Raw genomic sequence first — 15,620 nt, forward strand, 5'->3', positions numbered from 1 at the left:
ACTTTGATTGTGTGCGTCTGCATCACACAACAAAACACATCATGCACCAACAGTCAGTCTTGGAGGAAATAGATGAACTGTAAGGGATATATTTTGCTCAAAATGTGTAGACATGTTGGGCTTTGAATCAAATTGATGAATGAATCGGATGTATATTCGGATGTATATTATTTTTATGATCTCTTTTTCTTACACAGTACCATATATTTGTATGTCTTGTATGTCATAAATGTCTTGATGAATTGAAAATGGAGGTCCCTTATGTAAACAAGATGAAAGTATTTGTCTGGTCTTCATCCTCTTAGCAGTTGTTAGTATTGAGCTGTACTGTATTGTACCCATTCTGCAATCATTTAATAAAGTTTTCAATCAATCAATCAATGAATGAACAGTAGACAAAACAACTGAACGAAAGGCTACCTGAATGCATCAACAACATAATGCGACCAATACTTTTGATATCTTGTTAGAATAAAAATACTAAAAAAGTGGTGGTATTTCTCCCATTAATTGGTCGCCAAGACAATGTTGCCAGGCACACCTCTCCTCAGGCCTGCTTTTGTTTATATCTTGAGTGGGACTCACCTACAAACCGGTAACTCTGTGGTTAAGGTGGGGTGTGAGGTCCTATGATGTTAAGGTAAGGGGTGAATTTAGCCATGAGATACCAAGTTTTTGACTGAATAACGTAAAGCAGCCCTGCATATTTCCTGCCAAAATCAGACACACAATTGATCTCAAGCTCCGCCCTCTGTTAGCTTGACCGCGGAAAGCGAAGCTTGTGACAAGTAACAGTTGTGTTACTCAGCTGATAGAGTTGTGCCCTTCCTGATGACTTGTCGTACAGAACTTGTAAGTCGCTTTGGATAAAAGCGTCAGCTAAATGACTAAATGTAAATGTAAAATGTAAAAATGTGATTGGAGGGTCAAGAAAAGAGGGTGAAACTTGAGGGAGGTCAATCATATTAATACACAAAGGCTATCAATCTCTGTTGGGAAAGTCTAATGTAAAGTTATCCTAATTGAATCTGACAATGATATATCGACTTCAAAGTTCTATACTATGGATCTGCTTCAATAGCATCTACATAAATGAATAGTGACACTTCCCTATATGCAACAGAATGAAATCCATACATCCGCTAGACCATCTCCACAGCCCATTAAGCAACACCACTGTAACCAGTCTAGCCTGGGACTGATGGAAGTAAACAGCTTCGCCATAACAGATCGATAGCCTGAGAGTCAGGCCCAGCCGCGATCAGCCCGCCCCGATATTAGCACAGAGCTGGATGGCTATCGGCATAGATCTGCTCCAGCCGTATTGACCTGTTGTTGTGTGAGAGAAAGAGACAGAGAGAGAGATGAGAGAGGGAGAGAGAGAGAAATATAGAGAGGAAAGGAAGTGTATAGTATAGTAATCCCTCTCTCTATCTCTCTATCTCAATTTCAACTTGCTTTATGGACGTGACAAATAAATATGGTATATCTGTGTCGCCAATGCGTAGAAAGAATTTAACAAAGAGACAAAATCGTACTCTCACTTGTGTGTGTGTGTGTGTGTTTATGATAATTATATTGATAACAATCTGACCTCTCATTATACTCATGTGTAAACAAGCACAAATGTACGCATACATATACACACACAAACACACACACACACATTCTGTTTGTTATCACAGACACATTCGTGGGGCGGCGTGGCTCAGGGGTAGAGCGGGTTGTCCAATGATCCAAGGGTTGGTGGTTCGAATACCGCTCAAGCCCCTTGTCCATCCCACTGCCGTTGTGTCCTTGGGCAAGACACTTAACCTACTTGCCTCGTATGAATGTGTATGCATGTGAATGAATGTTGGTGGTGGTCGGAGGGGCCGTAGGCTCTGTGAAGCGCTCTGGGTCAGTGAAGAGCGCTATATAAATCCAAGTCATTATTATTATTATTTATTCCAGGTCCCGAATTCAAGGTGCTTGCACACACACCCATCCATCCATCCATCCATCCATCCATCCATCCATCCATCCATCCATCCATCCATCCATCCATCCATCCATCCATCCATCCATCCATCCATCCATCCATCCATCCCGCCCCATCACACATCCTGCATACCATCAGTATTTGGACCAGTCTCTACTTAATGCAATTAAATTGTGTGAAATGAGGGAACGGTTGTTGTTGGAGTGGTGCCAGTGTGGAGTGGTGCCAGTGTGGAGTGGTGCCAGTGTGGAGTGGTGCTGGAGTGGTGCCAGTGTGGAGTGGTGCCAGTGTTGTGTGGTGCCAGTGTGGAGTGGTGCCAGTGTTGTGTGGTGCCAATGAATGTGGTGTGGTGCCAGTGTGGTGTGGTGCTGGTGTGGTGCCAGTGTGGAGTGGTGCCAGTGTGGTGTGGTGCCAGTGTAGTGTGGTGCCAGTGTGGAGTGATGCCAGTGTGGTGTGGTGCCAGTGTAGTGTGGTGCCAGTGTGGAGTGGTGCCAGTGTGGTGTGGTGCCAGTGTGGTGTGGTGCCAGTGTAGTGTGGTGCCAGTGTGGTGTGGTGCCAGAGTGGAGTGGTGCCAGTGTAGTGTGGTGCCAGAGTGGAGTGGTGCCAGTGTGGTGTGGTGCCAGTGTAGTGTGGTGCCAGTGTGGTGTGGTGCCAGAGTGGAGTGGTGCCAGTGTAGTGTGGTGCCAGTGTAGTGTGGTGCCAGTGTGGTGTGGTGCCAGAGTGGAGTGGTGCCAGTGTGGTGTGGTGCCAGTGTAGTGTGGTGCCAGTGTGGAGTGGTGCCAGTGTGGAGTGGTGCCAGTGTGGAGTGGTGCCAATGTGGTGTTGTGCTGGTGTGGTGCCAGTGTGGTGTGGTGCCAGTGTGGAGTGGTGCCAGTGTGGAGTGGTGCCAGTGTGGAGTGGTGCCAGTGTGGAGTGGTGCCAGTGTGGCGTGGTGCCAGTGTGGTGTGGTGCCAGTGTGGAGTGGTGCCAGTGTGGTGTGGTGCCAGTGTGGTGTGGTGCTGGAGTGGTGCCAGTGTGGTGTGGTGCCAGTGTGGTGTGGTGCCAGTGTGGTGTGGTGCCAGTGTGGTGTGGTGCTGGAGTGGTGCCAGTGTGGTGCCAGTGTGGTGTGGTGCCAGTGTGGTGTGGTGCTGGAGTGGTGCCAGTGTGTTGTGGTGCCAGTGTGGTGTGGTGCCAGTGTGGTGTGGTGCTGGTGTGGTGTGGTGCCAGTGTGGTGTGGTGCCAGTGTGGCGTGGTGCCAGTGTGGTGTGGTGCCAGTGTGGAGTGGTGCTGGTGTGGAGTGGTGCCAGTGTGGAGTGGTGCCAGTGTGCAGTGGTGCTGGTGTGGTGCCAGTGTGGTGTGGTGCCAGTGTAGTGTGGTGCTGGTGTGGTGCCAGTGTGGAGTGGTGCCAGTGTGGTGTGGTGCCAGTGTGGTGTGGTGCCAGTGTGGTGTGGTGCCAGTGTGGAGTGGTGCTGGTGTGGAGTGGTGCCAGTGTGGAGTGGTGCCAGTGTGCAGTGGTGCTGGTGTGGTGCCAGTGTGGTGTGGTGCCAGTGTAGTGTGGTGCTGGTGTGGTGCCAGTGTGGAGTGGTGCCAGTGTGGTGTGGTGCCAGTGTGGTGTGGTGCCAGTGTGGAGTGGTGTCAGTGTGGAGTGGTGCTGGTGTGGTGCTGGTGTGGTGCCAGTGTGGTGTGGTGCCAGTGTGGTGTGGTGCCAGTGTGGCATGGTGCCAGTGTGGAGTGGTGCTGGTGTGGTGTGGTGCCAGTGTGGCATGGTGCCAGTGTGGAGTGGTGCTGGTGTGGAGTGGTGCCAGTGTAGTGTGGTGCTGGTGTGGTGCCAGTGTGGAGTGGTGCCAGTGTGGTGTGGTGCTGGTGTGGTGCCAGTGTGGTGTGGTGCTGGTGTGGTGCCAGTGTGGAGTGGTGCCAGTGTGGAGTGGTGCCAGTGTGGTGTGGTGCTGGTGTGGTGTGGTGCTGGAGTGGTGCCAGTGTGGAGTGGTGCCAGTGTGGAGTGGTGCCAGTGTGGTGTGGTGCTGGAGTGGTGCCAGTGTGGAGTGGTGCCAGTGTGGTGTGGTGCTGGTGTGGTGCCAGTGTGGAGTGGTGCCAGTGTGGAGTGGTGCCAGTGTGGTGCCAGTGTGGAGTGGTGCCAGTGTGGTGTGGTGCCAGTGTGGTGCCAGTGTGGAGTGGTGCCAGTGTGGAGTGGTGCCAGTGTGGAGTGGTGCCAGTGTGGTGTGGTGCCAGTGTGGTGTGGTGCCAGTGTGGAGTGGTGCCAGTGTGGAGTGGTGCCAGTGTGGTGTGGTGCCAGTGTGGTGTGGTGCCAGTGTGGTGCCAGTGTGGAGTGGTGCCAGTGTGGAGTGGTGCCAGTGTGGTGTGGTGCCAGTGTGGTGCCAGTGTGACATGGTGCCAGTGTGGTGTGGTGCCAGTGTGGTGCCAGTGTGGATTGGTGCCAGGTTGGAGTGGTGCCAGTGTGGAGTAGTGCCAGTGTGGTGTCAGTGTGGTGTGGTGCCAGTGTGGTGTGGTGCCAGTGTGGTGTGGTGCCAGTGTGGAGTGGTGCCAGTGTGGAGTGGTGCCAGTGTGGTGTGGTGCCAGTGTGGAGTGGTGCCAGTGTGGAGTGGTGCCAGTGTGGTGTGATGCCAGTGTGGTGTGGTGCCAGTGTGGTATGGTGCCAGTGTGGTGTGGTGCCAGTGTGGAGTGGTGCTGGCGTGGTGCCAGTGTGGAGTGGTGCCAGTGTGGAGTGGTGACGGTGTGGCGTGGTGCCAGTGTGGTGTGATGCCAGTGTGGTGTGGTGCCAGTGTGGTGTGGTGCCAGTGTGGTGTGGTGCCAGTGTGGAGTGGTGCTGGCCTGGTGCCAGTGTGGAGTGGTGACGGTGTGGCGTGGGGATTGTGCATGACTGACCAAAATCATTTTCGAATTATATTATTACATATTGTGATTTTCTGTTTCAGTAAACATTTTCTGTTTCAGTTAAATTCAGTTATTCTTTTTAATAGAATGTATCATTAAAATCAAAGGGTATTGCACATAAATAGGCACTTCAGAATCTGAAGTTCAGATTCGGCTCAGCTGACCAACAATAAATCAAAATGACACCATTCACCATCGTAGCCGATAATAACAGCATTGCATTGGCCTATCAAACTGTTTTAATAAACAAACAGAAACAGTAGCATGTAAATGTTTTATCTAATTTCAGATCAAATTTTAGATCAATTAGGCTATGAAAATTTGGCTCTAAATATAAAAAAATATTAAATAAGAATGGTTTGCTTCACTTGAAAAAATCTAAATAAAACAAATGTTTTCCGACTCTGACATGAAAATCGAATGTGGAGACTGGGACGGCTATTCGAAAATTTCCAAAATTCGAACTCATCCCTAGTGTGGAGTGGTGCCGGCATGCCGTGGCACTGTGGTAATGCCAACTGAGGCAAAGCTCCACACATCATTAACCTCACACTCTGCCCTTGAACCAACAACCCCTATCTTCTACCTGTCAATAGCTTTTGAATTCAGATGACAGTACACAAGGGACCTGTGCTCTACTGCACTACAGTCCAAACCTGCCTACTCTCTCACACACACACACACACACACACACACACACACACACACACACACACACACACACACACACACACACACACACACACACACGCACACACACACGCACGCACGCACACACACACACACACACACACACACACACACACACACACACACACACACACACACACACACACACACACACACACACACACACACACACACACACACACACACACACACACACACACACACACACACACACACACACACACACACACTGACTGCACTAGTCCTTATACTGGAACTCTGCACTCTACACTTTATATATATATATATGTATTTATTTAGTTGATTAATCCCCCACTGCACTGTTTTTTTGTCCTGTGTCTGTGTTGGTGTTGTCGTTTATTGTGAAAAAAAGAAAGGAAAAAACGCATAAACTGTAACGCTGCAACAATTACCAATGTGTTTTTACACAAATGGCTTAATAAAGGAATCTGAATCTGAATCTGAAACACACACACACACACACACACACACACACACACACACACACACACACACACACACACACACACACACACATACACAATAAAATGCATAATGTGCACCCGTACACACACTGGAATATACACAATCACATGCATGTACGTGCACACACATGCGCACACACATAAGCAGGTTCCAGGGGTGTAAAAAGTACCCAGAAATTATACTTAAGTGAAAGTATGGGTACCGTCTCAAAATCGTACTCAAGTAAAAGTCAGAGTATCTGGCTAAAAACACACTTGAGTAAAATTTAATTTTTTTAAATGTACTTAAGTACTAAAAGGTAAAAGTAAAAAGAAATATTCTGACTGTCTATTCTTCTGATAGCAGGTGTTTAATCAAAGATCCCTGCTTTCTAGTCTTGCACAAGGACCAATCAGCATGGGTATGGGCAGGTTCATTTTCCATTGATGGGGATTTGATTGGCTGTTTTTAAATAAAGTGCGGCCGCAGGATTAATAACGTTAACGTTATTTCGGCCAGAGAAACAGATATACTAATTAAAATGGTTGGACCTGCGAGATTTGTACTTTGTACTTTGTAGGTCTGCATTTTAAATGTAAGGAGTAAAAAGTATGTATTTTTTCTCTGAAATGTAATTGAGTAAAAGTACAAGTATACAAACCTAATAAATACTTGAGTAAAGTAGAAATCACCAAAAACAATACTTAAGTATTGTAAAAAAGTACAATTACTCAAGTACTTTACACCCCTGGCAGGTTCCCAACTCACTTATCCAGCTCTTTCGCTCCACCTGCTATGTACAGCACAGACCGCTTTCCTCCGTCACTCCAGTAATTTTCCATTAAGGTACAGAAAATTGAGGCGTGAAACTAAAGTCCATCAGCAATTTGCACCTGTTGTCCTCTAGGGCTGTCCCCGACTAAGGATTTGGATGTTCGACTATGATTGGCCAAAATTTGCCGTTAGTCGACTATTGGCCAAAAAAATTAAAAATTTTAAACGTATAATTTTTATTTATTTTTTTTTCATTCCATTTGGGCTGTGGGGGGTGCTTAATGTCTGAAGGAGTTGACTGAAGGCTTCTTGTCATCTGCAAAAGCATGCAATTGGTCCACTGATGGATACATCTTGATATTTGTCTAGTCTAGTGTGTTCATTAGATGGGTGAAATCCTCTTTCAGTGCCTCTGTGCCTGTTTTTTCGTAGGCAGTTAGCCTCTGGTATGCGTGCCATTAGTGTTAGCCACGCTTCTAGGCCTCTTTTATTTTGGAAAGAATGATAAAAAAAAATATAATAATAATATTATAATTATTATTATAATTTTTTTTACTATTAGACTAAGAGGTTGGTTAGTCGACTACGGCTCCTTTCGACCAATTAGTCGACTAATCGACTAATAGGGGTCAGCCGCCCTATTGTCCTCAGTGGCCATTCATCATCGTTTTATATATAAGTATCCGGGTTCCCACTCCCTCCAAACGTGGGAATTCAGAAACTAGATTTTCAGTCATGGAAAACCTAGAAAATTTACAAAAATTACCAAATATCCTGGAAAAAAATATATGTTTATTGTAATTTAGCCACTCAGATCGCCTATCTAAACCTAGGTGTGTATTTTGTTTGAAACTCGACTGTTGGTATAGGATTATAGCAGCGCCGCCCAATTTGGGGCCCGTGGGCCAAGTTTGGCCCACGCTCCGTTTGTTTTGACCCACCGTTTTGATTGATTGATTGAAAAGTTTATTAACAGATTGCAGAATGGGTACAGTACAGTACAGCTCAGTACATACAATTGTTAAGGGGATGCAGACCAGAGAAAGACTTTCGTCTTGTTTACATCAGGGTCCCCCATTTTCAATTCATCATAACATATATGACATACATGACATACAGATAGACAGTACTGCTACATCTATACATTTATGACATATCAGATTTGCAAATACAGTACTGTTTGTGATACAAAAGTGTCCAGAAAAGTAGTGTATATACATTTGGCATAGAAACTGTACATTGGAGGAGGTTGGTTGGGTGGGGTGGGGTTGGGTGGGTTGGGTGAGGGCTGTACATTGGAGGTGGGGGGGGGGGGGGGTTGGGTAGGGGACACACACACATTTTACACTGTACATTGGAATATTGACAAAGCCTTACTTGGTCATTTACTGTACAACTAGGTTAGGACAGTATGATAAGTATGATAATATTTATTAGTATGACATTTGATAAGCTCATGCTTATTCTCCTCTTATTTTAAAGTTTTTTCTTTTAAGTGCTGTAAAATCCTACCCGTAATGACTACTTAAAACGTACATTTTGTGACGGGTGTAGCAGTCACCTATAATGAACGTGAGGCACTTCATCATGAACCCTGCATCGTTAAAAAAGGAGGAAGACAGCTGGGGTTAAATGTGTCAATACTAAGCCTACCGGTAAATTACAACATGACAAGTGAGCAAGTGCTGTCTTGGATTGTCAAGAAAGACTACTGGAAATGTCCTGGAAAATGTATTCTCAAAAATAATAGAAACCCTGAGTATAATGAACACTTGTCGGACTTACGTCAGTATGACGTCCACAGGGATCTCATTCTTAACTCATTTGCAAGCTGAGAGCTGGTTTTCATATAAAGTGCACATCAGCATATAACGTTAACTTTGTTGAACACATTCCTCTGTGAAGAATCTTTTCTTTCTTATTATTTTCTTTTTCTAAATACCAGCCTTTCAACTATTCCGTTTCCATTTAATAACAAACAAAAGTGATGTGCAATCTTTCGAACGTCAATCATGAACCGTCTACAAAGAGGCAGTCTTCGCAGTTCGTAGTGAATGCCATTATGCATAACCCGCCACGAGAACAAAACAAAAGCCTTCATGTGGGAAAACAGTCGACTCAAAGTCCTCCGAATCTGAAAGGCGCGGCCTTTTCTGCTGGCAATGCTTGCATTAGCATTGATCTCCTGGCTTCGTGATCGCTGAGCACACAACCACAGTGCTCTCAGACACACTGTTTCATTCGTGTTGCGATCTCACGTAACAAGGATCTAAATTACTCACAAAACCACATGAATCAATTTTATGTTGTCAGTTCATTAGCGTAAAAGGGGGGCACCGCCCCTTTCAAATACCCCCCCCCCCCCCCACACACACTGTTAGTCCTGTGCCCTGGGACCTGTCAGGCAATATTTATGAACATTCACCACAAAGGAAGAAATCAGACATAATGTAAATTCATAAAATGGATGGGATTCCCCCTTAGGACGATGCGTTGAGTGTTGTGTGCCTTCAGGAACACCAACATTTTGGGAACAAGGAGATAGATACCAATTTCCTCTCTGTGTGTTCAGTAGAAAGCTATCCAGTTGCAAGCTAGCCTAGCTTAGAACAAATGAATGGAAGTGTATACGGACCAGCTAGCTTAGCTGTTGGCCAAAAACACCTCTCCCAGAGGTTTAAGCTAGGCTAGTGGTACCATGTTGAGACGGTTTCAAGAAACAAATTACCATAGAATGGAATAGAATACAATAGAATATAATATAATAGTCTAGGACAAGTCTAGTAGGTCTAATGTCATACTCCTAGTCTAGGACAAGTATAGTAGGTCTACTGTCATACTCCTAGTCTAGGACAAGTCTAGTAGGTCTACTCTCATAATCCTAGTCTAGGACAGGTCTAGTATATTATCTACTGTCAGACTCCTAGTCTAAGTCTAATATGTCTACTCTTAGACTCCTAGGACAAGTGAGTACAGTGTGGTACAACTCCGATCAGACTTGGCTAAGCACAGCCTGATATTTCTCTCTCTCTCTCTCTCTCTCTCTCTCTCTCTCTCTCTCTCTCTCTCTCTCTCTCTCTCTCTCTCTCTCTCTCTCTCTCTCTCTCTCTCTCTCTCTCTCTCTCTTCTCTCCTCATATGGGGCCTGGCTCAATATTTTCCTACTTAAGATTCCACAACAGTAGGTTCCACAACAAGACCCTGAACAGTGAACCCATATCAACCATACAGTAACAAGAAGTTAGGCCCACTGTAACAAACAAACAAACAAACAAACAAACAAACAAACAAACAAACAAAAATAAATAAATAAATAAATTATAGCAATATCACAGTATCAGACCATCTATATTCTGACAATACCTATGACCGGTTAGGGAAATTAACTACCATTTATCCGTTCCAAATTCAACGTGGTTTAACTCTCTGGCTGGTCGTCTGAGAGGGCTCCTTTGTGCTGTCGGAGCTCAGCTCACTCCTGATAACCAGGGGCGGTCGCAAGCATAGATATATATAAACACTAGATGGCTCAAGGCAAAGTCTCCAGCGTAGTTCACGGGCAGCCATCTTGCTTCGGTGGACTATTCTGTTAAGGTGAATGATCAGCACAAACAAAAATACTAACTCGCTGAAATCTTGACGGATTTACAAACGGTTTGGTTTATTACAAACGTTATTAATGTGGCTATGATTCTTGCTTGGAAGAATTCTTAATAATAATTAAAAAACATGTTTGTCCATTATAAGTATGCAGTATGATAACTACATATCTGACGTTTTTAACAAACCAAACGGTTGAAAATGTAGCAAGTTATGGTTATTTCAATAGTACATGCACTATAGACATTCATGTTATGAGTGGGCGTGCTGCCCTGCAGCAAGATGGCCGCCTTGTGGCAACGTAGGTCTCCGTTGGCCAGCAGCGCGGGTGAGTCATCTAGTGTTTATATATATATCTATGGTCGCAAGATCCTCTGGTGTCCATATACAGTATGTACACCCCCACCCACAAATCTCCCCCCTCGACTCCTTGTAACCTCTCTGCGCCCCGCTCAAACCCCCACCCCCCCGCACAAAGGTTCCTACTGACGCACATGGCGGGGAGTGGTATTTTTAGACTGAATTGCACTTTCCTAAGAGCACCCAAGGAAAAAAGGCCAGAAGGCCTGCTCTTCTTCTTCAGGAAGCGGATGTGTGCTCCTGTCTTCATCACTTAACCCCTGCTCTTTTTTCATTCCCTGCCCTCATGGCACCGCTGTCGTTGGTCTGAGGAAAAGCAGCATTAAGCTTGAAACGTTACGATAGCATGACGTGATACGGTACGACTGATAGTACGACATATTAGACAGACAGAAAGACATATGCTGTAGATTTGTTGATAGACAGCCAGACTGATTGATTCATTTATTGATTTATTCTTTATTTAGTCAATTCCCAAAACCAACTAAAATTATGTTAAAGATGTGTTAATGGCACTATGGCAGTATTCAGACTCTACTCTTGTGACTTGGGAGCCATGGGATCTGAAATCTAGGCATCTTATTTCCGATAACCAAAAAAGATATCCCTGAGATATCCCTCCTGGCCCTTGACGTCAGCTCTCCAGACTCCTTCCTCCCTCTGTCTTCATCCTTTAGGGCGTGGCCCCACGCTGACCACGTCTGTCTGTCGCGTCCCCCGTCTACATCTGTTTTTAATTAGTTTCGACGAGGAACGTCGCTGTGCTTAGGCAGCGCTGATGACGCGCATGTTCTCCGTCAGATACAGGATCCGTTTGTGACAGACAGAGACACTCAGATGAAGATTAACGTTTGGGAATCGACGGATTAGCCCACCAACCGCTATTAGGATGTGTTAGAGACACACTGGTGTGAACAGCCAGCTCCTGTCCTTCTGGTGTGAACAGCCAGGCTCCTGTCCTTCTGGTGGTGTGAACAGCCAGGCTCCTGTCCTTTTGGTGTGAACAGCCAGGCTCCTGCTCTCATGGTGAGAACAGCCAGGCTCCTGCTCTGACACTTAATGGTGCGTCAGCATCCTGTGCCCCCCCCCCCCCCCCCCCCTGCTGCTCCTCTCTCTCTGTGTCAGTCCTCTCTTAGTCGCCCCCACTACTCTCTCTCTCTCTCTCTCTCTCTCTCTCTCTCTCTCTCTCTCTCTCTCTCTCATCTCCTCTCTCTCTCTCTCTCTCTCTCTCTCTCTCTCTCTCTCTCTCTCTCTCTCTCTCTCTCTCTCTCTCTCTCTCTCTCTCTCTCTCTTTCTCTCTCTCTCTTCAAGTTTCAAGTTTCAAGTTCTTTAATAGTTGTCATACAGAAGTACAGAATACTTTCATACAAAATGCTTCTTACTGTTACGCTCCAGAGACTGTGCTAGATGAGATAGTATCAAATAACATGGTATAGCATGTAAATTAGAAGTAGAAAATGAGGTCACAGTGTTCAGTATAGACATATGTACAATGTTCGATGCAGAATAGACGTAACTGAGTTACCATATAATATGCAATACTATGCAGTGTACTAATGTACAATACTATATAGTCGCAAAGCAGAAATGGGATGAGGTACAATTTAGGTACAATTTACAGTAAGGTGTACGAGTTGTAGTGCAGTCCTTCATCAATAAATATAAAGTGTGGGGAGTGGGTGCTACAGTGTGTTTGTTTAAAGTGAGTGTGTGCTATAAAGTGTGTGGAGTGGGTGCTACAGTGTGTTTGTTTAAAGTGAGTGTGTGCGTGTGGATGTGTGTGCTATGTGCGTTTGATGGTTGTTGTTGTGTAGTGTTCATTGTTCGTTGAGCAGCCTGATGGCCTGGGGATAGAAGCTTCTTCTGAGTCTTTCTGTGCTCGCCTTGAGACTCCGGTATCGCTTGCCTGACCGCAGCAGTTCAAAGAGGCAGTTGTTCGGGTGACTGGAGTCTTTAATGATTCTCTTAGCCTTGCCCCTGCACCGCTTGTTGTAAATGTTCTGGAGGGTGGGGAGCCCCCCCTCCAATTGTGCGTTCGGCTGAACGTGTCACTCTTTGTAGTCTGCTTCGGTCTTGTGCAGTGCTATTCCCAAACCAGGAGGTGATGTTGCCAGTCAGGATGCTCTCTATTGTACATGAGTAGAAGTTCTTAAGGATCTTCTGACTGACTTGTAACTTCCTTAGGCGCCTGAGGAAGTAGAGGCGTTGTCGTGCCTTCTTCACAACACTGTCAATGTGTGTGGTCCATGTCAAGTCCTCGGATATGTAGGCTCCGAGGTACTTAAAGCTGTTGACTCTCTCAACCGGTGCCCCGTCGATGCTGAGGGGGCTGTAGTCCTTGACCCCCGACCTCCTGAAGTCCACAATCATCTCCTTTGTTTTGCTGACGTTCAGGGAGAGGCTGTTTTCCTGGCACCATCCCACCAGGACCTTGACCTCTTCCAGGTAGGCCCTCTCGTCGTTGGCAGAGATCAGGCCCACCACCACTGTGTCGTCAGAAAATTTGATGATTGTGTTGCTACTCCGCTGAGCCACACAGTCGTGTGTGTACAGGGAGTAGAGGAGGGGACTCAGAACACAGCCCTGGGGGGCCCCTATGTTGAGGGTGATGGATGAGGAGGTGCAGTTGCCTGCTCTCACCACCTGGGGTCTGCCTGTCAGGAAGTCCAAGGCCCACTGGCAGAGGTCATAGTTCAAGCCCAGGTCCCTGAGCTTGGCTATGAGTATGGAGGGGGACTATGGTATTGAAATGCCGAGCTGTAGTCGATGAATAGCATTCTCACATAGTTCCCCTTCCTCTTGTCCAGGTGTGATGCTGCTGTGTGCAGCACATGGGTTATGGCGTCCTCCGTGGACCTGTTGGGGCGGTATGCAAATTGCAGGGGGTCCATGTTGATGGGGAGGGAGGAGCAGATGTAGCCCTTTACTAGCTTCTCAAAGCACTTCATGGCTATGGAGGTGAGAGCTACAGGGCGGTAGTCGTTGAGGCAAGCAGGCTTGGATTTTTTGGGTACAGGGATAATAGTGGACTTCTTCAGGCAGGTGGGGATGACAGCCTGTTCTAAGGACAGGTTAAATATGTCAGTGAATACCGGGGCCAGTTGGTCGGTACAGACTTTTAGGACGCGGCCGGGGATGCCGTCCGGTCCTGCTGCCTTCCTGATATTCACTTTTTTAAAGGTCCGCCTCACCTCATGCTCTGTAACCCTGAACACTGAGTCTCCATCAGCAGCAGACCCCCCCCCCCCCCCCCCCCCATTGCCGTGGCTTGTGGGCTGGTGTTGTTATTACCAGCATCAAACCTCGCATAGGAAGGTATTGAGGTCATTTGCTAAGGAGATGTCACTGTTCAGTTTGAGGGAGGTGCCTTTGTAGTCTGTCATCGTTTTTGAGCCCCTGCCACATAGCTCTGGAGTCAGCCTGTTCAAACTGGAGTTCAATTTTATCCCTGTAGCGCCGTTTGGCCTCTGTAACTGTCCTCCTTACGTTGTATCGCGCCACCTTGTGGTCATTCATGTTGCCTGCCACCAGGCCGTCGTTGTATGCTTTGGTGCGCGCTTTCAGAGCTTCACGGACGGATTTGTCTACCCAGGGTTTTTGATTTGGGTAAACTCTAATTGTGGTAGTGGGGATTGTGTCTTCCACCAAAGTACGAACATAGTCCAGCACTGTCTCCGTGTAGACATTAATGTTATCTGTGTCGCGGAACATGCTCCAGTCTGTGCACTCAAACGCAGCCTGGAGTGTCTCCTCTGACGTCACATCCCATTTCTGCACCTCTCGTGAGACTACAGGAGTGCTCTTGATTCTCTGTTTGTACTTTGGTGAAAGGAAAATGGCCGCGTGATCAGACTTACCAAAGCCACTAGCAGAATGAGCCTTGTAGCCACCCTTGAATTGCGTGTAACAGTGGTCTAGGATGTTACCGCCTCTGGTGTTACAAGTCACATGCTGATAGAAGTCAGGCAAAACCTTTCTCAGATTGGTGCTATTGAAATCACCCACTACTACAATGGCGGCGTTAACGTTAGTTGCTTGGATTCTATTTACCTCTCTCTCTCTCTCTCTCTCTCTCTCTCTCTCTCTCTCTCTCTCTCTCTCTTCTCTCTCTCTCTCTCATCTCTCTCTCTCTCTCTCTCTCTCTCTTTCTCTCTCTCTCTCTCTCTCTCTCTATCTCTCTCACTCTCACACTAACACACATATGTAGAGAGCTAGAGCCCTGTTCTGTGAAGATATGGTTTGAGACACAATGGAGCCACCTGTCTTGTCAGATATACATGCTCCCTCCTCCAGCGCCAACTCTGCCATCTGCCACACACACACACACACACGCACGCACGCACGCACGCACGCACGCACGCACGCACGCACGCACGCACGCACGCACGCACGCACGCACGCACGCACGCACGCACGCACGCACGCACGCACGCACGCACGCACGCACGCACACACACACACACACACACACACACACACACACACACACACACACACACACACACACACACACACACACACACACACACACACACACACACACACACACACACACACACACACACACACACACACACACACACACACACACACACACACACACACACACACACACACACACACACACACACACACACACACACACACACACACACACACACACACACACACACACACACACACACACACCTCCCCGTCTACATTGGTGAGGCTGAGGTTGAAAGGGTCAGCAGCCTCAAGTTCCTCGGTGTGCACATCACCGAGGACCTCACCTGGACACTACACAGTCGAGAAAGCTCACCAACAGCTCTATTTCCTATATATTTCCTATTGCCAGCATCCTCACAAACTTCTATAGATGCACCATGGAGAGCTTTATG

The 15,620-nt window shown here is 46.9% G+C and overlaps 1 protein-coding gene across 1 annotated transcript in view; it reads right to left on the reverse strand.

The window, feature by feature from the left end:
• Positions 1-15,620, reverse strand: part of rgs3a (regulator of G protein signaling 3a) — a 149,839-nt gene that overhangs the window by 100,898 nt on the left and 33,321 nt on the right. The window lies entirely within an intron of this gene.

This window comes from Notolepis coatsorum (assembly GCF_963971535.1).
Source record: "Notolepis coatsorum genome assembly, chromosome: 11".
NCBI classification, from domain to species: domain Eukaryota; kingdom Metazoa; phylum Chordata; class Actinopteri; order Aulopiformes; family Paralepididae; genus Notolepis; species Notolepis coatsorum.